At 44.8% G+C, this 22,712-nt stretch overlaps 1 long non-coding RNA gene across 2 annotated transcripts in view; it reads right to left on the minus strand.

The window, feature by feature from the left end:
• Positions 1-22,712, minus strand: part of LOC126984801 (uncharacterized) — a 102,818-nt gene that overhangs the window by 75,187 nt on the left and 4,919 nt on the right. For both annotated transcript variants that reach the window (XR_007737867.1, XR_007737888.1), the window contains exon 2: positions 18,666-18,760. This is a non-coding gene — a long non-coding RNA (uncharacterized LOC126984801). The remainder of the gene's footprint in view (positions 1-18,665; positions 18,761-22,712) is intronic.

Here is a 22,712-nt window from a genome sequence, read left to right on the forward strand (position 1 = left end):
TGGAACGTTTATGGCTCTACTTGGAACGTTTATGGTCCTGTTTGGAACGTTTATAGCCCTTTTTGGAACGTTTATGGCCCTGCTTGGAACGTTTATGGCCCTGCTCGAAACGTTTATGGCCCTGCTTGGAACGTTTATGGCTCTGCTTGAAACGTTTATGGCCCTGCTTGGAACGTTTATGGCCCTGCTTGTAACGTTTATGGCCTTGCTTGGAACGTTTATGGCCCTGCTTGGAACGTTTATGGCCCAAATCTGAACGTTTATGCCCTGCTTTGAACGTTTATGCCCTGCTTTGAACGTTTATGGCCCTGTTTGGACCGTTTATGGCCTTGCTTTGAACGTTCATTGCCCTGCTTGGAACGTTTGTGGCCCTGCTTGGAACGTTTATGGCCCTGCTTAGAACGTTCATTACCCTGCTCGAAACGTTTATGGCCCAGCTCTGAACGCTTATGGCCCTGCTTGGAACATTTATGGCCCTGTTTGGAACGTTTATAGAACTTTTTGGAACGTTTATGGCCCTGATTTGAACGGTTATGGCCCAGCTCGGAACGTTAATGTCTTTGCTCTGAACATGAGTGTCCTTGGTCGGAACGTTTTCAGCCTCCATCCCTTTAACATTTAAAGTCAAGATCCTTTACAGTCAAGACCCTTTACAGTCAAGAACCTTTACAGTCAAGACCCTTTACAGTCAAGACCCTTTACAGTCAAGAACCTTTACAGTCAAGAACCTTTACAGTCAAGAACCTTTACAGTCAAGACCCTTTACAGTCAAGACCCTTTACAGTCAAGACCCTTTACAGTCAAGACCCTTTACAGTCAAGACCCTTTACAGTCAAGACCCTTTACAGTCAAGAACCTTTACAGTCAAGAACCTTTACAGTCAAGACCCTTTAACCTTTGCAGTCAAGACCACGCCAAACTGTCTCTTGCCGGTTGCCCCGCGGTAGCACTTAGCAGAAGCACAAAGCTGACAACACAACGAAAACAACCTGACTGGACGGAAAAAAAGGCGTTGTGGACAATTTCAGTATTTACGATCCACGGTTTTAAATACTCGCGACCATTACGCAACTGGGGAGCCTCTCTACGTCCGTTTCAAAATATTCATTGCTGTCGGCTGGCTTTTATCATGGAGGGGGGGGAGAGAGAGAGAGAGAGAGAGAGAGAGAGAGAGAGAGAGAGAGAGAGAGAGAGAGAGAGAGAGAGAGAGAGAGAGAGAGAGAGAGAGAGAGAGAGAGAGAGAGAGAGAGAGAGAGAGAGAGAGAGAGAGAGAGAGAGAGAGAGAGAGAGAGAGAGAGAGAGAGACATTATAATTCTCTTTATCTCCTGTTTCCTTCTTTCTATCTTTCTCTCTTTTTATTACTATTTTACTCTCTCTGTCTACCTATTTATCTCTCTCACTCCGACACACACACACACACACACACACACACACACACACACACACACTAACAATAAGGAATTTACTTATACACCATCGCGGTTACAATTACTTACGATCGGCGCTTCCAGTTTTCATTTCCGTTCTCACAGGAAGAGGAAAACTTACCACAATGTCGCTTACTCTTACTTTCCCCACCAGTATTAAGTTGTTCTTGTGTTGGCTAGCTATCGTACGTAGGCGTGTATTGTCGTACATATACCTGCTAAAGACGAAGACGAAGAAGAAGAAGAAGAAGAAAAAATAGCTCTTCCTCTTCATCGCGACGTGTAGTGGTGGCGGCGAAGAATTAGTTTATGAAGAAGTTTTTTGGGGTAACTGTTTTCTTTTGTCGTAGGAGAAGAATGACGGAGAGCAAAGTAGGTGTGATGATGGAGACTGGAGGAGGAGGAGGAGGAGGAGGAGGAATGGAACACGTAGGCGGAGAGATGGGTAGGAGGGAGGGAGGTCTATAATGCGAGGTAGAAAAGGCGGGAAAGGGCAGAGGGAGCACACACAATGGTTGGGGGCGGAAGATATGGATTGTGGAGAAGGAACGAAGTGAAGGGCGGTGGAAAGGGACGGAGTGGTGCGAGTGGTAGAGACGCCGGAGCCAAGAAAGGGAAGGTAGTATCGCTGATGGAAAGGGAGAGAGCAAGTGGAAGGAAGGATGTAATGGATGGTAAAAGGCGCCATAGCAAGTGGAGGTAGAGAGAGAGAAACGATGGTGAGAGTTTGTGGCCTTCCTCTCACCCTCTCTCTCCCTCCCTCTCTCTTTAAATGTTGCACTGAGTTAGTAGCAATATTAGGCGTGACAGTGCGAGTGCAAAGCTAAAATAAGGGAGGAGGAGGAGGGGGATGAGAGAAAGGGAGATAAATTATTTCCTAACTTGTAGCTGCATGGGAGGTGGAACAACAAAGCTATCAGGGTGAGGGAGATGAAGGAGGATGCTGCAACAGTACTCCGGAACGTGCCAGGAAGGGAGGAAGGAAGGGCGATGGAGAGAGTAAAGAGAGATGAACAGAAGAGGAGGAGGAGGAAAAGGAATAAAAAGGGATGAAGGTGGATGGGATAACTGAAAGGAGAGAGAAAGGGGAGAAGGGGACTGAGGAAGGAAGGGAGATGAGAAGAGTAGAGAGAGATGATGAAAGGAGGAGGAGGAGGAGGAATAGGGATAAAAAGGTGGATGAGATATCTGAAGGGACGAAAAGGATATGGAGAGAGGAAGGGAAGGGAGATGGAAAGAGCAGAGAGAGAGAGAGATGAAGAGAAGAGGAGGAGGAGGAGGAGGAGGAGGAGGAGGAGGAGGAAGAGGAGGTGGAAGAGGAATAGGAATAAAAAGGAAGTAGATGAGATAATTGAAGGGAAGAAGAGGACATGGAGAGAGAAAGGGAGATGTGGAGGCAGGGAAGGGAAACAGAGGAGGGAAGGGAAGTGGAGGTCGAGATCATCTGTCGCTTTACTCATACATACATTTCCCTTCCTGCATATGACGACGGCCGGTCTGAACTGTTGCGTGTCCTCTTTCATTCAGCACAATTTATCGCGGCTTTTTTTCAGTGCCTCTATAAAGTGATAGCACATCTAGCATGCACTGTAATTTTACTAATGGCTGTTCCAATTCTAGCTCGGCTCCCGACTATAACGCTAAACTTGGTGACACGGCGGGGAGACAGGTGACATTGCGTGCGAGGTGGATGGCTGGCGGGGGCGTGAAGGAGGAGGACTTGCCTGCCTCCAGTGAGACACGTGTTGGTTGTGGTCTCTTTCAGGGGCTCTTGCTTTCACCCTAACCTTTCTATCCCCTCATGAGGTAACTACTTTTCCTTCGCTATTGTCAGCCACACGTATCGTCTGAAAAGTATGAGTTTGAGACCTTTGCAGACCTGATTCCAGAGAGACACGTGTTGGCTGTGGTCTCATTCAAGGGCTCTTACTTTCGCCCTAACCCTTTTTATCCCCTCATGAGCTAACTACTTTTCCTTCGCTATTGTCAGCCACACGTATCGTCTGAAAAGTATGAGTTTGAGACCTTTGCAGACCTGTTTCCAGGGAGACACGTGTTGGTTGTGTGATCTTTTTCAGGGCCTTTTTCTGACACCCTTCCTGTTTTTATTTTCCCTCATGAACAAGCTGCTTTTCCTTGCTATTATCTACCATATCTATCCTCAGAAAAGCACGATTTGACGCCCTAAGTGCATTTTTTTCCCCTCATAATCTAGCTTTTTTTTTTCCTTGCTCTCGACAACCACATCTACCTTCTCTGCAAAGTACGAGTTGACGCCCTAACTGCAATTTTTTCCCCTCATAATCTAGCTTTTTTTTTTCCTTGCTCTCGACAACCACATTTACCTTCTCTGCAAAGTACGAGTTGACGCCCTAACTGCATTTTTTCCCCTCACAATCTAGCTTTTTTTTCCTTGCTCTCGACAACCACATCTACCTTCTCTGCAAAGTACGAGTTGACGCCCTAACTGCATTTTTTCCCCTCACAATCTAGCTTTTTTTTCCTTGCTCTCGACAACCACATCTACCTTCTCTGCAAAGTACGAGTTGACGCCCTAACTGCTTTTTTTCCCCTCATGAGCTAACTATTCTTCCTTTGCTATTGTCAACCACATCTTTCGTCTGAAAAGTATGAGGTGAACAGTCTATGAGGAGTAATTTTTGGCACCTTCACAAGCTCTCCTGGCAGTCTTCTCTCATCTCCCTGAAGGCCACTGGATACGACGCTCTTTTGATCAGGCATTCTTGCTTTCCTATTCCTAAGACTGACTTTTCGCCCAGTTCTCCCTCCACCTGCCGAGAGTCACAGAAGGGTTGAGACACCTGCCCGATCCCCCTGAAATCTTTAACTCGCCCTTTGACCCTTTAATTTACCTAATTTACTAGTCCCTTGAACCCACCGTTGCTAAATTATCATACTCGGAGCATCAGATATCCCGGCTTCTCACCCTTTAAATATCACCAGCAAAACAAGAATAATTAACCATTTCAACGATAACAACATAAAAAGCCAGTTATTGGGGCACAGGAGACAGCTTTTGGGTTGGAAATCGGGAAATATGAGAAACTGAGTACGACAATCTGGCAACGTTGCTTGAACCCCTTGCCTCTACGACATTCAAAAGGCGAAGCGTGAGCAGGTTCTATACACACGCACACGATCGCCGTTTCCCCTTCACGGTGCCCATTGGGAACATTCTCTTTAACTCTGGTATTTTTATATTTTTCCATGGTCGCAAAATTCGGATACCAGTTTCTATATGTCAGTAAAAATGAGTTAACGATGCACTGTCAGAAGGAAATGTGTGACGGGTATCATCAGACCTCCACCATACCATCAAAAACTACGACAACCATCACTACTACAACTACTACTATAACAACAATAACCACTGCTTCTACAACTATAAAAGTGATACAACTACAACCACAACACAACTAACACGTATAAAACTTCCACTTTTCATTTCCGTTAATTAAGTAAGTCGCCTTTCCGTATATAGCTTCTCTTTGCTTCACTCTACACACAAAAAGAGAAAATACTATCCTGACACCAAAGAAAACGAGATAAAACAGAAACAGGTCCTGCAAACCAATGAACCACAACCCTCATGGCTGCCAGGCGTGATGAGACAGAGCAGGGAGAGGGGAAAATGAAACAGGAGAAAGGGAGAAACAAAACTGATGATGATGGTCGAGGAAATGAGGAATAAAATGAATAAAATGTACTGCAGCAGGCTGGTTGGGAGAGAGAGAGAAGGGAGAGGCGAGATGGAGAAGGCTGAAATAAAAAATGCAACCACCACCACCAGACGACATGAAAGCAAAACGTGAAGAAGATAATAAGGAAAAAGAATGTAGAGGTCGGAGGGAGCGGGCGAGATAACCCCGGAAAAAGAAAGCCCCAAGGGAACGGACTGTTTGGCCAGGGCAGGATAGGACAGGGTGGAAGGTAGTGGGCAGGACGGCGTGAAATGGTTAGAAATAATGAGCTGGAAGGGAGAGGCGGAGAGAAGGGTGGAGCGCGGTGGGGGTGTGATGCCTTGGCAGGGAGGAAGAAACAGAGAGGAGAGGAGGGGGCCAAGCGTGATGGGATGGTTCCAGACAGCTCAGGGCGGGATATGGAGGGGATGAGTGGGTTGGGGCGGCTCAGGAGGGCAGCTGGAGAACAGAAGGGGTTAGGACGGGAGGAGAAAAGGTGTGAACCAAGTGGGGGAAGGGAGACGGAAGGGAGAAGGGAGAGGGTGAAGTCTAGGAGTGACGGAGCTGTTTTCCTGGCCTGAGATAAGTCGACCCCACGCCTGCAAGCGACGTCATCCTGGTAAGTGGCGAGAAACGTTCCTCGGCGCGGCCACTCGAGCGGCTGAGCGATAGGAAAGACTCGGACCGAAGATAGACCCATCGACTCGCTCACTTTTTTGACGTGCGCGAGGAGGGAGAGGCGAGGGCGGGAGGCGCTTGGCTTGGGGTCGAAAAAAACACGCTGGAAATAAAAACCTACTGGAGGAAGAAACTCTAAAAAGAAAAAAAAAATATGGAGAGACGGCAGCCAAAATACACACACACACACACACACACACACACACACACACACACACACACACACACACACACACACACACACACACACACACACACACACACACACACACACACACACACACACACACACACACACACACACACACACACACACACACACACACACACACACACACACACACACACACACACACACACACACACACACACACACACACACACACACACACACACACACACACACACACACACACACACACACACACACACACACACACACACACACACACACACACACACACACACACACACACACACACACACACACACACACACACACACACACACACACACACACACACACACACACACACACACACACACACACACACACACACACACACACACACACACACACACACACACACACACACACACACACACACACACACACACACACACACACACACACACACACACACAAAAAACTAAGATAAAAATTTCAACCAGAGGATAAAACTCATAAAAGATGTACGAATGCAAGTCAGGTCTGTCTAATCAAATGAATACATCGATAAAAAACAAAACAAAAATGACAGCTCACGGTGAAAGAAATTAAATCGCTCGTGACTCCACGTAAAAAAAAAAAAAAATCCTTAACTAAATATTTTCTCTAAGGCGAAGAAATTAAGAAGAGATTAAAAATACAGATAAAAGAAAATAAATCTGCTTCTCCCCCTTATGAGGTGTGTAATTATCAAGTCGTGAACGGGGTAGAAATCTTAACTGTAATGACCGACGTTGTAATCACTTTGGGACATTTTAGTCTGACGGGTGGATAGATGGATGGATGGACGGGAGGATAGTTGGATGAGCGGGTGGATAGATGGATGGAAAAAATAGAAGTAGAGGTAAATGTAACAGTGAAGGAAGAAGTTAACCAAGGAGGGAGGGAGAGAAGGAGATAAGGATACATAGCCAGAGAAATGGATAGAAGTAGAAACAAATATGACAGTGGATAGATGAATGGATGGCTGACGGAGCAAGTGGTTCTTCCTTCATCCCTCTCTCATCATGCACGCAATGTCTGTCTGTTTATCTGTCTCTCTGTCTGTGTCTAATCCGTCTCCTCCTCTCCTTTCTTACATTCTTTACTGTCCAATTTCCCTCCCTCCTTGCCACTGCTATCCCTTCCTTCTTCCCTCCTTCCATGACCTTCCTCCCTCTGTCCATTAATGTTCCCTCACTCCCCTTTTTCTCTTCTTTCCCTGCAAATGGATCTTTCCCTCTCTTCACTCACTACTCCCACACAAGCACGAGATCCATCTCAACACTCACGCCTCAAAAATGAAAATATATAAACTAAAAACAAAGCCCACTCACCAATTAACTGAGGAATTCATCGTTATTATTACTCTATGACGGAAGTACTCAATAATTCCGAGAAAAAAACTGGAAATTGTTCAGTGTTTCTATGATTTGGTTTGCTAGAGAAACGTTCAATTATGTTAATGATAGGCAATTAATGGATAGCAGAAACGTGACCCGAGGGAGTGAATGACGCTGGCAAAACTACACGTATCGAAAAATATTGTTACAAATAATAATAATAGTAAAAAAGAGAAGCAACAAAGACTTCTATCACCTCGGTAACTACTTTCTACAATGAACCAGATGACACTTCCCGACCCTTGCCCCGCGGCCCGAATTGGTATGCGGGCCAGACCTCCTGAAGCTGGTCTGTTGCAATGACTTTACTTTCCTCACGCCCTCTCTGCCTCCTGCCCCTCCCTCTCCAGTCCCCGCCCTGCTCCAGCCTGCCCCGCCTCGCCCCTCGACCGTCTGCCTGCCTGCCTGCCTGCCTCCCTCCTACCTTTCCTCACTTTCTCTCCTTTTTCCTTTTCTTCAGCTTCCCTCCTGTCCTTCCCTGTTTCCTCCTCTTTTCGTTTCCCTTTTCTATTCCCTTTTCTCTTTGTATCTGCCTCTGCCTCTTTCTCTCTATTTCTCTCTTTCTCTATTTTTCTTTCTCTTTTTCGTTCTCTCTCTCGGATATGTAAGGTCACAATGAATAAGTGAGGCAGAATCGTTAACCACTTGCTCTCTTAATTATAGATAAGACAAATACATTTTTCTCCAACCGTCTAATTTAGCTTCAGGTTCGAGTTTTTACAATTTTCTGGTGGAGGTGGATTTTCGTCCTTAACGTTCTTTTTTTTCATTTACTTTGTGCGAGTTGGGATACGCCGCCGGAGGGTAAATAAATAATGGAAATGAAAACTTTCCTCCAGTCTCTCGTTACTGCCCCGGGGCCTGCCAAAACCCGAAGATAATTAACGCTGAACAACGAAGCACCGCGAGTCAATTAAACTTAAGTTCAATTTCACAGCTGAAGTTACTAACATTCCTACATTTCAGGGAAGTTGTTGGTCGGCCCGCCCGTGTGGTGTTGTGAAGTGGGGGAGAGGTGTGAAGCGGGGCGTGAGTCGGGCAGGTAAGGGAGGGGGAGGGTAGGGAGGGGAGACGAGGGGAGAGGAGATGTGTTGGGGACGTGAGGGGAGCTGCTTGAGGGGTGTAACTAAGAGGAGGCAACCTAAGGGGAAAGAATGGCGAGGGGAGATGTTGGGAAGGGGAGGGGAGACTAGAAGAGGGGAGATGAGCTGGGTATGTGAGGGGAACTGCTTGAGGTGTGTAGCTTGTGGAAGGTAGCCTAAGGGGAAAGGATGGCGAGGGGAAACGATAACAAAAGGAGAAAAAAGAAGGGGAAGAGGGTAGAAGGGAAGGGGAAAGGGGAGATGTGTTAAGGGTGTGAGGGGAGCTGCGTGAGATGTGTAGGTTAGAGGAGGCAGCCTAAGGGGAAAGGATGGCGAGGGGAGACGATACAGAGTGGAAAAAAAGGAAGAGGAGGGGAGGGGAGGGGAGACGAGGGGAGGGGAGATGTGTTGAGGGTGTGAGGGGAGCTGCTTGAGGTGTGTAACTTAGAGAGGGAAGCCTGAGGGGAAAGGATGGCGAGGAGAGACGATATGGAATTGAAAAAAGGGAAGGAGAAGGAAGGAGAGGGGAGGGGAGACGAGGGGCAGGGAGACGAGGAGAGGGGAGATGTGTTGAGGGTGTGAGGGGAGCTGCTTGAGGTGTGTAACTTAGAGAGGGAGACCTGAGGGAAAAGAATGTAGAGGGGAGAAAAAGGAAGGGAAGGAGGTTAGTGGGGAGGGGGAGATGAATTGATATGAAAAAATTAAATAAAGCGGTTTGAGAGGTATAGTTTATAGATACATTTAGAAACAGTTAAGTAAGGCAGGGAAGCGGGTGAGGGGAAAAACGGAAGAATTAAAAAGAGCAGCTTAAAAGAGGGAGCTAAGTAGGTGAATGAAAGGGGATGTGAGGGGGAAAGGAGGAAAGGGGAGAGAAGGGAAGGAGTAAAAGAGCAGGGCATTGGTGCAAGTGAAGGAGGACAGGGGGAAAAAAAAAGGTGGGGAAAGAGGAAAAGAGCGAAGAGGAAGGAGGATCTGGGAAAGAGAGACGGAAGGGACAAAAACGAAAAGGAAAAAGGGGAAAAAATAAGGAAAATGCAAAGATGACGGCGTATATGTAAAGGGTAGTGGTGAAGGAGAGTAGAACTAAAAATAAGATGAAAGAGGAAAGAATGAAGGGTAAGGATGAAAGAGAAAAAAAAGGAAGGGAGAGAAAAGAGGAAAGAGATAAGGAGAAAGAGGGAAAGGGGAAGACGGAGAAGTGGGAGAGGGGAGGAGAGGGAAGAGAAAAGTAGGAAGGGGAAAGAGGCAAGAGTCGAGGGAAGGGTCAGGGAGAAGGAGAAAGACAAAAAAACGTTCCTGTGAAGTGACGAGGACGAAGAAAAAAATGGAGGGGTGAGGGAGAGGGAAGGGGAAGGGAGATTAAAGCGAACTGAATCCACTGGAGGTTTGAACGCTTATAAAGGGGGTGGGGGACGCCTACGGGAGGGTGGGAGGGTATAAATAAAGGTAGAGAGGCACAAGAGAGATGAGGAGGGAGGGAGGGAGAGGGAGCGGAAGAGGAGGAAGAGTGAGAGGGAACAGAACACGACAACGACACAACGAAACACGACAAAATAAACACATCTGACTTCTCCTGACCTTGTACGTGTGCGTGTGCGTGTGCGTGTGCGTGTTCGTGTGTGTGTGTGTGTGTGTGTGTGTGTGTGTGTGTGTGTGTGTGTGTGTGTGTGTGTGTGTGTGTGTGTGTGGTTTGCCTGTCCGTTTGTGTGTATATCTGCCTGTCGACCATGTATGTGTTAGTCTCTGTTTGTCCATTTCCACGTCTGTGTCTATTTGTCTCTTTGCTGTCCGCTGCTGCCAGTCAGTTTGTGAGATGAAAGCTGCGAAAGTAAGAGCCACACACACGCACAAACAAACAAACAAGCAAACAAACAAACACACAAACACACACACACACACACACACACACACACACACACACACACACACACACACACACACACACAAAGAAAAAAAAAAGAAGCTGAAGACGCCCACATATCTAGGGAGACTAAAAAATAAGTCCAGACGGGAGGGGCGGCTGCCAGCGAGCCAGCACACACACAGATATACTGAGATATAACTGCTAGTCAGAGAACTTTTGTTGTTACGAGAATATTGCCCAACTTGCTCACGGGCTGGCGAAAAACTTCCAGCTCTCAGAAGGACCAGAAATATCTCCTGCAATAGTTTCTTCTATCTCGAAAGAGGGAGGGAGAGAAAGGGAGAGAGGGAGAAGGAGTGAGAGAGGGAAGGAAAGAGAGAGGGAGAACAGGGGAGGAAATAGCATGGGCCTAGTCACAGAAGCCTTTAGAGGAGATTACGGGGAAAACCATGACCATAAGGTGTGGGGAGATACGGGCGCGGGTACGTGTTGGTGACGCTGGGCTGATTACGCTGGCAAGTGGCCCGGTGGAGTGGTGCTGCCTCGCCGGCCTGGGTTCGAACGGCGTGACCTTGGGAGCGACGTCGACGGGGAGCGGCAGGGGGACGGAGGCGCGTTAAGAGAGGAAAAAAATGAAGTTGCTGAGGGAGTTCTTGTCCATAAGTTTTTTCTTCTTCTATTTGGGGGGAGGGAGGAAGCAGGGGAAGAATATAGGACTTAGTGAGGAACAAGTCTGCAGGAGAATGATGAGGGAGTTCTTGTCCATAAGTTTTTTTCTTCTTTTATTTTTTTGGGGAGGTAGGGAGCAGGGGAAGAATATAGGACTTAGTGAGGAACAAGTTTGCAGGAGAAGGAAGAGGAGGGTGTGCACGAAGATGAGGAAGAGAAGGAAATGGTAAAGGAAAGTGGATGGCAGAGGGAAATGATAGAAAAGAGAATGGATGTTGAAAAAGAAGAGATCATTATAGAAGGAAACTGATTACGATGAGGAGAGAAGATAAAAGAAGACCCGAAGGAAGATGGATAAGGGAGTAAAAAAAGGAAAGAATATAGAAAGGGAACAAGAGAAACAGGAAAACCAAATAAATGTGCCTATAACTGGGATACTAAATGAAATGGCTGATACTCAACAAACCTTTGCTTATGTTAACAGAGAAAAACAGACATTAAGACATTCTTCAATTCGTCACTCCTTCCAAAATAACAGGCACAGGATTATGATAAGAGAAGGAGTAGGAAGAGGAGTCAGCAGCAAGGAGTGGCAAGAAGAGAAGCAGGCAAAGAGGGGAAAGAGGAAAGTCTGAAAGGTTGTGAAATAGGAGCAGAAGCAGAAAGGAGAGCTGGAAGAGAAATACTAGCGAAGAGGAGAAGCAGGCAATAAGGGAGCTGATATAAGAGGAAAAGCAGAAACATAAGAAGGAAGAACAGCAAGGTGAACAGCAAGGTGAAAAGCAGGCAAAGAGGGAAGAGAGGAAATTCTGAAAGTAGCTGAAATAGGAGCAAATTAAATAGGAGTAACAGCAGGAACATGAAGTAGTAGACGAGGAGTAACAAAGAGGAGAATCAGACAAAAGAGAAAGACAGGAAATTATGAATGGAGTTGAATTAGGAGCAACGTTGCCAGATTGTCTTACTCAGCCTCTTATATTTACCGACTTCCGACCCAAAAACTGTCTCGTGGACCCTAATAAGGAGATTCACTTATAATTATCGTTAAAAGAGTTAATTCCTGATGTTTCTTGGCAATAGTTAGGCGTCAGAAACCGGTAAATACTATGCTCTGAGTACGACAATCTGGCAACGGTGATTAGGAGCAAATTAAATAGGAGTAACAGCAGACACAGGAGTTAGAAGAGAATGAGCAGCAAGAAGAGGAGCAGGCAAAGAGGAGAGGAGAGGAAATTCTGAATGTTGTGAGATAAGGGCGCACGGGCATGAAGAGCTTTGGAGGAGCAACTTCGGCTAAGATAACAGAGCGCTCAATGAGACTACGATTTTTAGCTCTGTGTTGCGCGCGAACCAGAAAGCAAAGCGAACTCCTGCTGCAAACCTTCCTCGGTGAGTTGCAGACTTGCGGCGGTCGGGTATCCAAACACACCACACACACACACACACACACACACACACACACACATCCCCCCTCCCTCCCCGTTTGAGATCCCTTAGAGGTGGTAACATGCTTAAAATAGAATAGACACGTGGAGAAAGATTTTTGTATGTTGGGGGATGGAGGAGGAGGAGGAGGAGGAACAGGTAGAAAACGACGGCCTGGAAGTGTAAGGCAAAAGGAGAGAGGCACAAGCAACGGGTGGGTTGAAAGAAGAAAGGGAAAGGGAATGTGGAAAGGGAGTGGAAGAGTTGCTTGCCACGGGGTAGTAGGGAGAAGGATGTCAGGTTTCAGGTGAGGAAGAATGAGAGGATAAGCTGACGCAGACACTAGAAAAACAGGCGAGAAAAAAGGGGAAAATACGGGTGCGTTGAACAAAGGAGGATCACAGGGATGAGTAGTAGGATGAGGATGATGAAGTGAAACGTCAGGTAAAAGAGAGGTTGCGGTTGAATGAAAAATATAATAAAAAGAGGTAAATGGAAGATGGGAGATAGAAGTATTGAAAAGAGTGAGTATGAAGCTACAAAAAGGGAATTAAAACGAGAGAGAGAGAGAGAGAGAGAGAGAGAGAGAGAGAGAGAGAGAGAGAGAGAGAGAGAGAGAGAGAGAGAGAGAGAGAGAGAGAGAGAGAGAGAGAGAGAGAGAGAGAGAGAGAGAGAGAGAGAGAGAGAGAGAGAGAGAGAGAGAGAGAGAGAGAGAGAGAGAGAGAGAGAGAGAGAGAGAGAGAGAGAGAGAGAGAGAGAGAGAGAGAGAGAGAGAGAGAATTACGTACCCTCATGACCTTCTTGGCACAGGGCAGAAAGAAACAGACGTACAACAGCGCCTCGCAGACGTAAGAAATGGAAGGAAAAAAGGACGTAAAAACCCGAGTGCTTGATTAACGACCTTTGAACGCGTTCGTGTCGCGCTGCGCCAAAACAAAAGACAACATGGCTTGCTGCCTTTCCTGTTTTCCTCCCTTGTTTTCCTTTCCTGTTTTTCGTGAGTGAACGGAAAAGTGGTTAATCTAGGGACGGTGTGAGCGGGTGGGCGGGTGGTGTTGACTTCGTCCCTTGCTTTACCTGTCCCTTTGCCTTCCCGCCTGTCTGTGTCTGGTGGATGGTAAAGGGAGGGAAGAGGAAGAGGCTTTTAAGTACAGCTCGTTATTGTTCCTCTTGGTGGGATTAAATTTCACAAAGCTGGAGTGCCTCTTTTTCGCAAATTCTGCGTCAAAATTGGACAAACGAGGTTAGTGTGGGAGTCGCTGCACTGAAGGCAGCTTTAGTCAACGTTCATGATGTGAAAAAGAGTGAGTAGCTAAATGTGCTGGAAAAAATGAACATTTACTTGACTCAACTGAAGGACTGATGAAGCAAACAGCCAGAGGCGAGATCAAGCCGGCGGGCAGACGACCCGTCCCGCGGCGCCCACTTGTCAGATTTCAATAAATTAATCAGACTCTTTTGCTTTGTTATCGTTTCCCGCCTCGAGGATGGATACAATGATTTCATCGGTGTTCGTCAGCTTGTCTGTCACGGTTATAGGTTTAAAAAAAAACAGTGCAATTGTCAATAAATTCATGAACACATTTTTAGGCATATATGCGATAAAGAAAACTTACTGAATGATGGCGAATGAATGATAACAACTGACTGACTGACTCAGTGACAATACTAATAAAATTCGCTTGTGCTGTGAGGGCAGGCCTGAGGAGGACCCGAGTGCTGGCCAGGCGTAGTCCGGACTGTTTCCGATAAGATCCGAAAAACTGACGATGAATCACGCCGACTATCTTTATGATCAAATTTTCGCCAGCATGGCGGACGATACCTGCTCTTTGGAATTCGCTATTGAATCGTCGTTATATAATTTTGGAGGAAGCTATTTTGCATACTTTTGTTGGTACTACTACTACTACTACTACTACTACTACTACTATACTGATGATGGTAATAATAATAATAAATATAATAATAATAATAATAATAATAATAATAATAATAATAATAATAATAATAATAATAATAATAATAATAATAATAATAATAATAATAGCAACAATAATTACAATAAAAACATGATAACACTAATACACTAATATCACCATCATAATTATTATCGTGATAAACAACAAATTTTCAAGTGCCCAACAGCTTCTTTTCCTCTCTAGTTTCATCGTCATTTATCAGAAGCAGAACCGTACTAGGATCCCATTTTTGCTTACGTACAATCATCGGTGGGGCGCGGCGAGGTGATGACGCGGCGGGGCCGGTGATGACTGGCCGAGGCTTTACAAGGTCCGTCATCACCTTAACGATCCGTCAGGGAAATCTCGTAAGGCAGAGGAAATAAAAAAGAAAAAGTTACCCGAGGCTCCTTGATCGACCGAGTCTTGATGGCGCCGTAATCACAGTTAACCGGATTCTCCAGACAACTTTAGAGCCGTCAGGACTTTTAGGAGGGAAGGAGGGAAGGAAGGGGGAGCAGGATATAAAATACATAGTAGGAGGAAAAGAGCGAAAGAGCGAAGGAGAAAAAATGAGGGAGAAAAAGAAAGAAATACACACTTTTACGTGGAAAGGAGAGTAGGCGAGGAAGAAAGGAGAAAAGGAAATCGAAAACATATTAAGAAGATAAAGAATGAAAGAGAAATACGAAAGATAAATAGAAGATAAAAAGAAAAAAAAACATTGAGGAAGAAAGGATAAAGGAGATGGGAGTCATAAATAAAATGCATAACAGGTGGGAATATAGGAGGAGGATTGAGAGAAGGAATTGAGGGGAAAGAAAGATGATAGAAACATGGAAAGAAGAAGGAATGAGAGAAGGAATTGAGGGGAAAGAAAGATGATAGAAACATGGAAAGAAGAAGGAATGAGAGAAGGAATTGAGGGGAAAAAGGGGAACACATACTCGGGGAAGAGCGATGGAGGGCACGCCGCTTGAGGTCGCACGAAAAAATAGAAAAAAAAACACATGAAGGTTCGGGGATCATTAGTTACAGCTCGGACATGACGCCTGACCCCCCCCCCCCCCTTACCCCCCCCCCTCATCCCCACTCCCCCTCTCCACCACCACCACCAGCACCACCATCGCTACCACCGTCACGAACACTCCTTCATCGTACTACCACCACCCTCACTACTGCATACTACCACTATTACTATAAAAAAAAAACACAACTACCGCTACTAATATCAGTGATGATTTTCTTTTTTTTTTACAGCAAAGAAGACAGTTTAAGGGCAAAATAAAAAAAATGGCAGCAAATGAAAGTTCGCTAGACGCTACTCCGAACAAAAGCAGAAAGAATACTACAACTACAACAACTACTACTACTACTACTACTACTACTACTGCTACTGATAATAAAACTGCTGATACCACTACTACGATATTCCTAAGATTAACAACAACAAAACAAAAACGAAGAGAAGCGACATTCATGAATCGGTTTTAATTATGACAGTCCCCCACCTACCTACGCCACAATCATAATCATTCATGGAACAATAAAAATAATAGATAAGAATTTGGATATCAAGGTTCAAAGTTTTCATATATTCTACATCCATGTAAAAAAAGTGTAAAATATATTCTTTCACTCGAGGCCAAAATGAAATGTTTATAAAGTTTTTTTTTAAGCTGCCACACTAAACAAGCTCCGCGCCGCACTGCTTGACTCCCCCAGAACTGACAGTCTCGGTTTAGTTTTAATGAAAATGTCACTTTAATCATCTCCGGAAAACACCCCGACAAGAATATTTAATTTAGCTTTCCCTCACTCCTTTCTTTTATTCACATTTTCTCTTTTCTTTATTTTTTTTTCATTTTTTCTTCTTCCTTGCTATTTTACAAGATACGTTCTGAAGCCTTCTCCCTCCCCTCTTACTCCATTTTTTCCGTGTGTTCTCTTTCCTTCCTTTTTTCTCTCTTCCCTCTTTAATCATCGGCACCATTTCTGTCAGTATTTCTATCACAGTTTTTAACATCTTTCTCCTCTTGAAGATGATACCATGTGACAAGCAGAAAATAGACTAGGTTTCAGCTAATACAGGAGGAGTAAAAGACAAAAGTAATAATCTAAGGATCTCTTAACATACAACCTTGTAGCATACGATCTTAACGAAACTTTCACTTTACCCAATCCGATGGCAAACCTTACAAGACCTAACGGCGAGGAGGTAATAACTAACAACACAACATTCACTGAACAAATACATAAATTAACTATGAAAGGCCTTAATAGATTAGCAATTCCATCACACAAATTTATGACCGCGTACACTGAAAAACGTGGCTGTATCTGTAGTTGTCTTGGTCTTAAAAATCCAGTGTGTCAAGTGAAAAGAGTCGCCTAAACACCTAAGAGTTTTGCGAATATGGAAAGGAATGGTTGACTGAAGTATTTTATCCCACATTGCTTTTTTATTTTTTTCAACCTCCTCCACTTCTCCTTCTTTACTTCTAACTCTTTACTTTCTTCATCTTTCTCCGTCTGTCCACATCTTAAGTATTTATTGACTTAAGTATTTTATCCCACATTACTTTTTATCTTTTTCATCCTCCTTCACTTCTCCTTCCTTACTTCTAACTCTCTATTTTCTTCGTCATCTTAACCAGTCTGTCCACATCTTCAGTACTTAATGACACACGCCGACTCGCAGTGAAAACCTAAAACATCAAAAAACACTAACTCAGGAATTATTTCGAGTCCTCCTGTCATTCGGTTTTCTTCAATTTTCCTCTCCATTTCTTCAGTCTTTCTTCTCGTCTGATATTTAATAAGGGAGAACACGGCTCGCTAGCTCGCTCGCTCGATCTCGCTGGAGCACGGAGGACCTCACCGCTAACTTCCCCAACGCTCGTGATCAGCCGCCTCAGCACTCTTGTTCGAGGACACACAATCAGCGGGTCTCCAAGTTTTCAGGTGGGTTACCAGAAATCATCTCCTCTGCGGGATTGACTTGCGGCGGATGAACACTGTGGTTGATCATCTCTCTCCTCTTTATTACGGGGGTGGTTCTTTTGTTTGTGAGAAGGTGGAGGAGGACGAAGAAGTGAGAGGCAACAAACAAGACGGAGGTTGCAAGATCAGAAGATACAGAAAACAGGGGATTAACTTGCGGCGGATGAGCGCGGTCGATCATCTCTATCCTCTCTATTACGTGGGAGAAGGTGATGGAGGACGAAGGAGGAGGAGTGGGAGGCAGCAAACAAGAGAAGCAGGTATTACAGTTTGCAAGATCAGACAAGTATAGAAAAGAGGAGATACGTTAAGGTGAAGGTGGGCGGATGAAGAGTGAGAAGACAAGACGCAGGTAGATATAAGCTGTTAATGGAGTGATCTGGAGGACAGAAACATAGAAAATAGAACCCGGTATTGAAGAAAAGCAAGAAAGAGGCAATAGAAAACAGGGTGAAAGAGGTAAACGGAGGGAAGCAAATAATAAAGAAACTATGAAAGAGGACAGGCACCCAGGAAGGAAAATAGGCAAATACGAACATAGGTAAAAGCTGTTAAGGACAAATAAGAAGGAATAAAGCAGAGAATAGAGGAAAGAGGCAAAAAGGAAATGGAGAGACAGGAAACGGAACCAAAACCCAAAACTGGGAGCACCATGGTGGTTGGAACAGGAGGAAGAGGAGGAGGAGGAGGAGGAAATGACATTGCTGCGAACGAGGAAAAGAGAGAGGGCATTTCGGTGGAGGTGGAGATGGTGGTGATAGGAAAAGAGAGGGTGATATTATGCAGTCGGTGGTGATGCCGTAAAAGCTGATGGGTGTAACGGTGGGTGATGATCGTCGATGATGGCGATGACGACGCTAATGGATGAAAAGGGCGATGTAAGAGAAAGATAAAAAAAAAGACGAGAGAGAAACGAGACGAACGAGGAAGAGAAAACAGACCAATAATTATGCCATTCAGGATTTCCCTCTTTTTACTTTTTTTTCCATTTTTTAAGGGAAACAAATATAACACTAATAGTCATACAAGTTCTCTCAAAATATTAGCCTTTTTACAACATAACATATATTTCTGCCTCTGATCCACCTCCTCAAATATCATAATCTCTTCTCTTCTCTTCTCTTCTCTTCTCTTCTCTTCTCTTCTCTTCTCTTCTCTTCTCTTCTCTTCTCTTCTCTCTCTCTCTCACCTTAATAACATCACAAGTAATCAGACACTAACGAAGGAAATAGCAAACACTCACACAAAGTTCCTCCGCGAAGACTCCCTCTCTGTCTGCCCTCATTCAGCGTCGAGGTGCGTGATGCCGAGGTATAAGGGATGCGTTTGCCACTCACCCTGAAAAAAAAGACGCAGAAACTGTAACTGATTGTGGGTATATGATCATGGCGCCGAAAATGTAAGATATGGCGCCGATGTGGAAACTGTAAAACTATCAATTTGAAATACTAGAAAATAACGATAATAAGTGGACATTAATTAGACATTTTTACTGTCACAAAAGAAAGCAAAATAAACAATAATCAAAGAAGTTATGAAAGAGAACAGCCACCCAGCAAAGAGAATGGGCAAATATGAACATAGGTAAAAGCTGTTAAGACAAATAAGAAGAAATAAAGCAGGAAGGATAAAGGAATGGGGTAAAATGAGAAGGAGAGAGAGGAGAAATAAAGCAGGGAATAAGGGAATGGGGCAAAATAGGAAGGAGAGAGAGGAGAAATAAAGCAGGGAATAAGGGAATGGGGCAAAATAGGAAGGAGAGAGAGGAGAAATAAAGCAGGGAATAAGGGAATGGGGCAAAATAGGAAGGAGAGAGAGGAGAAATAAAGCAAGGAATATGGGAATGGGGTAAATAATCGAAAGGCGAGACAGGAAACGGAACCAAAAACCAAAACTAGGTGCAGCGTAGGAGTTGGAAGAGGAGGAGGAGGAGAAGGAGGAGAAGGAGGAGGAGGAGAAGTGAGCATTACTAAGATATATTTCCACAACCACATAGAAAAGTAAGAATATTGTAAACTCCTGAATCCGGATCACAAAAAAAATAAACCCTTTGAAAACGAATACGAGTAGGAGGAGGAGGTGCAGTAATTAGCGGGCTTTTTTACTTATTAATTTTTGCCATTCAGCTCCTTCCTTTACAGTAAAAAAAAAAAAAGAGAAAGACCCGTGACGCCAGAGTGACTGTCAGGAGCCATGAACAGAGATGCCAACGCAACCATTTTCTAACAATCTTTTCACCTGTTGAGGCTTACTAAAAAAAAAAAAATCATATATACAATCAATAAAGAGTAACGACTGTCCAAAGATAACCCAAAAGCCATACTATCTCACCACGTTAAGAGAGCGAAATAGAAATACCGGTTTTAGCGAGGCTGCACCTATGAGATCGTGTATATTGGGAGTCTGAAATTAAACGTCTGCGTTAGTTGCCATGAAAATGAAAATACACTCCATAAACAACATAATAATGACGATATACGACGCGCCTGCACCTACGCACACACACACACGGACGCACTAAAGCACGCACACACACACACACACACACACACACACACACACACACACACACACACACAAACCTTCCCCTCTCCCTCCCCCCAACACGGGCACTCACGCACAAAACTCCACACACTGCAAACACATCCAGCGGAAAATAAATAAACTCTAAAGAACAATCTACCTCTTGTGTCGCTCGCTCCCACCGCCACATTTTAATCTCGCGCCACTTGTCCTCTCGCGGCGCTGTCCAGTGGTCGGGTTGTGGAGGCGGCGGGGAGGGCGGCAAAGGTGGACGCGACGCAGCGGCGGGAGACGAGAGGGCATGATGGTCTTGAGGTGGAAGGGTGGCGGGGAAGAAGAGGAGAAAGAGAGAGCGCGCGGAACACTTGACTCTTGGGTAAAAGACTAGAGGAATTCCCTGACTATATTCTATTTTTTGGTTTACTATGAAAAAAATAAAGCATATTAGAACCTTTCTTTTTGGCCAATTATGTATATACTTTCTTTATAGGAGTACTGAGTAGCGGGCCTCTTTATTTTTTTGTTTTTGATCTTCATTTACTGTAAAAAAAAAAAAAGTAAAATTTTTTCAACGTCAGATGGATGTCACTATTTTGTATGACTTTTCAATTAACAAATACCCAAACTACAAGAAAAGCTCAACCGAAATAAATTAAATGAAAAAAAAAACGATTACTTACTTATTTCATCGTTTATCATCATCGTTCCTGACTAAATAGCAACAAACGGCATCGTCAGCGTGTTCCTCCCTAGTGACCACTGGAAGAGGGAAACACAACCCCCACACCTCATGGTCACCAACGGGAAAGGACGAAGAAAAAGCCACTAAAGGATCAGACACATGCGGTCAGGCCCAGGGGGAGAGTTGGAGAGCTTCCCTCGCCGCGAAATGAAGCATAAGCGAATTACAAGCGAACGGACGGAGCTGAAACGACATTCCACTACCGCACACATGAGCTGCTCCCTCGCGGTTTTCTCCCCCTTCGCTGTGGGGAAGAAATGCTGACGTGCCGAAGAAGGGGAGATGGTGTAGGTAGGCAGTGGTGGTGATGGTTTGGGTGGATGTGGGGGGTGGGGGAGGGAAAACTTGGTGATGATGGTGAGAGAGAGAAGTTGGTGATAATGGTTGGAAGGGAAAGTTGGTTATGGTGGGGGTAGAGTTGATTGTGGTCCAGTTGAACGGTGGGGGAAGGAACACACGGGGCAGTAGATGATGCGGATGATGGGAAAGAGCTGTGAGAGGGGTGGAGGAAAAAGAGAAGGCAATGTATGGTGAGTGATCTTTTGCTATAATGGAAAACTAATGATGGGAAAGTACTTCTGAGGTGGTCGAAGGGACAGACGAGGCAGTGGATGATGTGTTTTGGTGTGTTATAATGGAAAACTAACGGTGGGATACAAATGACGGGATGATGGGAAGGAGATTAGAGGCAATGGTGGTGGGAATGCCGTGTTAAAAGGGAAAAGCGGCGACAATGGGGCAGCGAAAAGGTGGGAAGCAGAAGAGGGAAGGAGAAACAACAGGGCGCGGAGAAGGGTTGGTCGGGGTCGCCACAAAATGAAGTACACCCTCGTTCCGCTAAGTAACCGATAGTAATGTTGTCTGCACCGCCCCCAATTACGCAGTACACCAGGGAACAAGGCAATTAAGTCCAGGTATCGAGAAACACTAATAAAGACTACCATACTAGGTCTCTTAACTCTGGAGGGGAACCCGGCACCACAAAGGGCAAGAGGAAAGTTACCAGAGAAGAGGAGGAGGAGTCGGTGTGACATGGGATGGTAGAGAGGAGAGGAGGATGCGGCGAGGCGAACTGGGCTGAAGAGATATGACATGAAGTTGTTATAATAGAGGGACATTGAAAAAGGAGATTGATGCTGGGTAGTAAAATTTGCCCGTAGTAGCGTAGCAAAGTCCTGAGACGAAGAGAAGTGTCTGACAAGTTTTTTGGCATGTAATTACCAGTGAGACGATGAATAAGGAGACTGACATAAGGTATAGGAAAATTAATACGTAGTAAAGAGCATGGGACTAGGAAAGGAAGAGCAAGACCAAGAAGGTGAAGTGTCAAGCGGGGAAAATTAACTGTGACAAGGAATATGCACAACCCAGCTTTCTCGTTGGAAGGACTGACTAATAGGGCTTGTAAGCTTGTAAAGGACTAATAGGGCTTGTAAACTTGTAGCTCTGGGTCGCTATTGTGAGGCTGACATGTTCATAACGATCTCCCTTCTTGGGCATGACACGTAGTTTTCTGTGAGAGGTTTACTGAAGAATTACAAGTTTCCAGATCTCTAAAGCACCGTATCTTTTTTTTTCATAAACAAAACACAGAACACTATTTTTTCGACTCGCTACAGTAATATAAAAAATTGTCCATTATTAGTTTCACTCTTTATGCTTTAAATTAAATTACTGTAGGTGGATAGTGTGGTGCAGAGATTTCGGTTCCCTTGCATTTGACGTAAAAATAATTATGCAAAGGAAAAAATCTTGCTCACATTAAAGAGCCGGAAGAAAAAACGAGGATTTAGTAAAGCAAAAAAAAATACAGCTCGGCTTATTAGCACTTCGAAGGTTTTCTTTTCCCTTTCTCTGTAATTAACCTATATCGTAAAGGTGAAACACTGGGCGCCTTTCCTTTTGAACTGGCGGAGTTTCGAATATTCAGTATCCAAATCCCAAATCATGAACTCTTTAAGAATAGCTTTTCTCGTTGATCGCAGTATTGCTTTCATCGTTATTGGAAGCCCTTGCCTGGTTCCG

This window comes from Eriocheir sinensis, chromosome 1, assembly GCF_024679095.1.
Source record: "Eriocheir sinensis breed Jianghai 21 chromosome 1, ASM2467909v1, whole genome shotgun sequence".
NCBI classification, from domain to species: Eukaryota; Metazoa; Arthropoda; class Malacostraca; order Decapoda; family Varunidae; genus Eriocheir; species Eriocheir sinensis.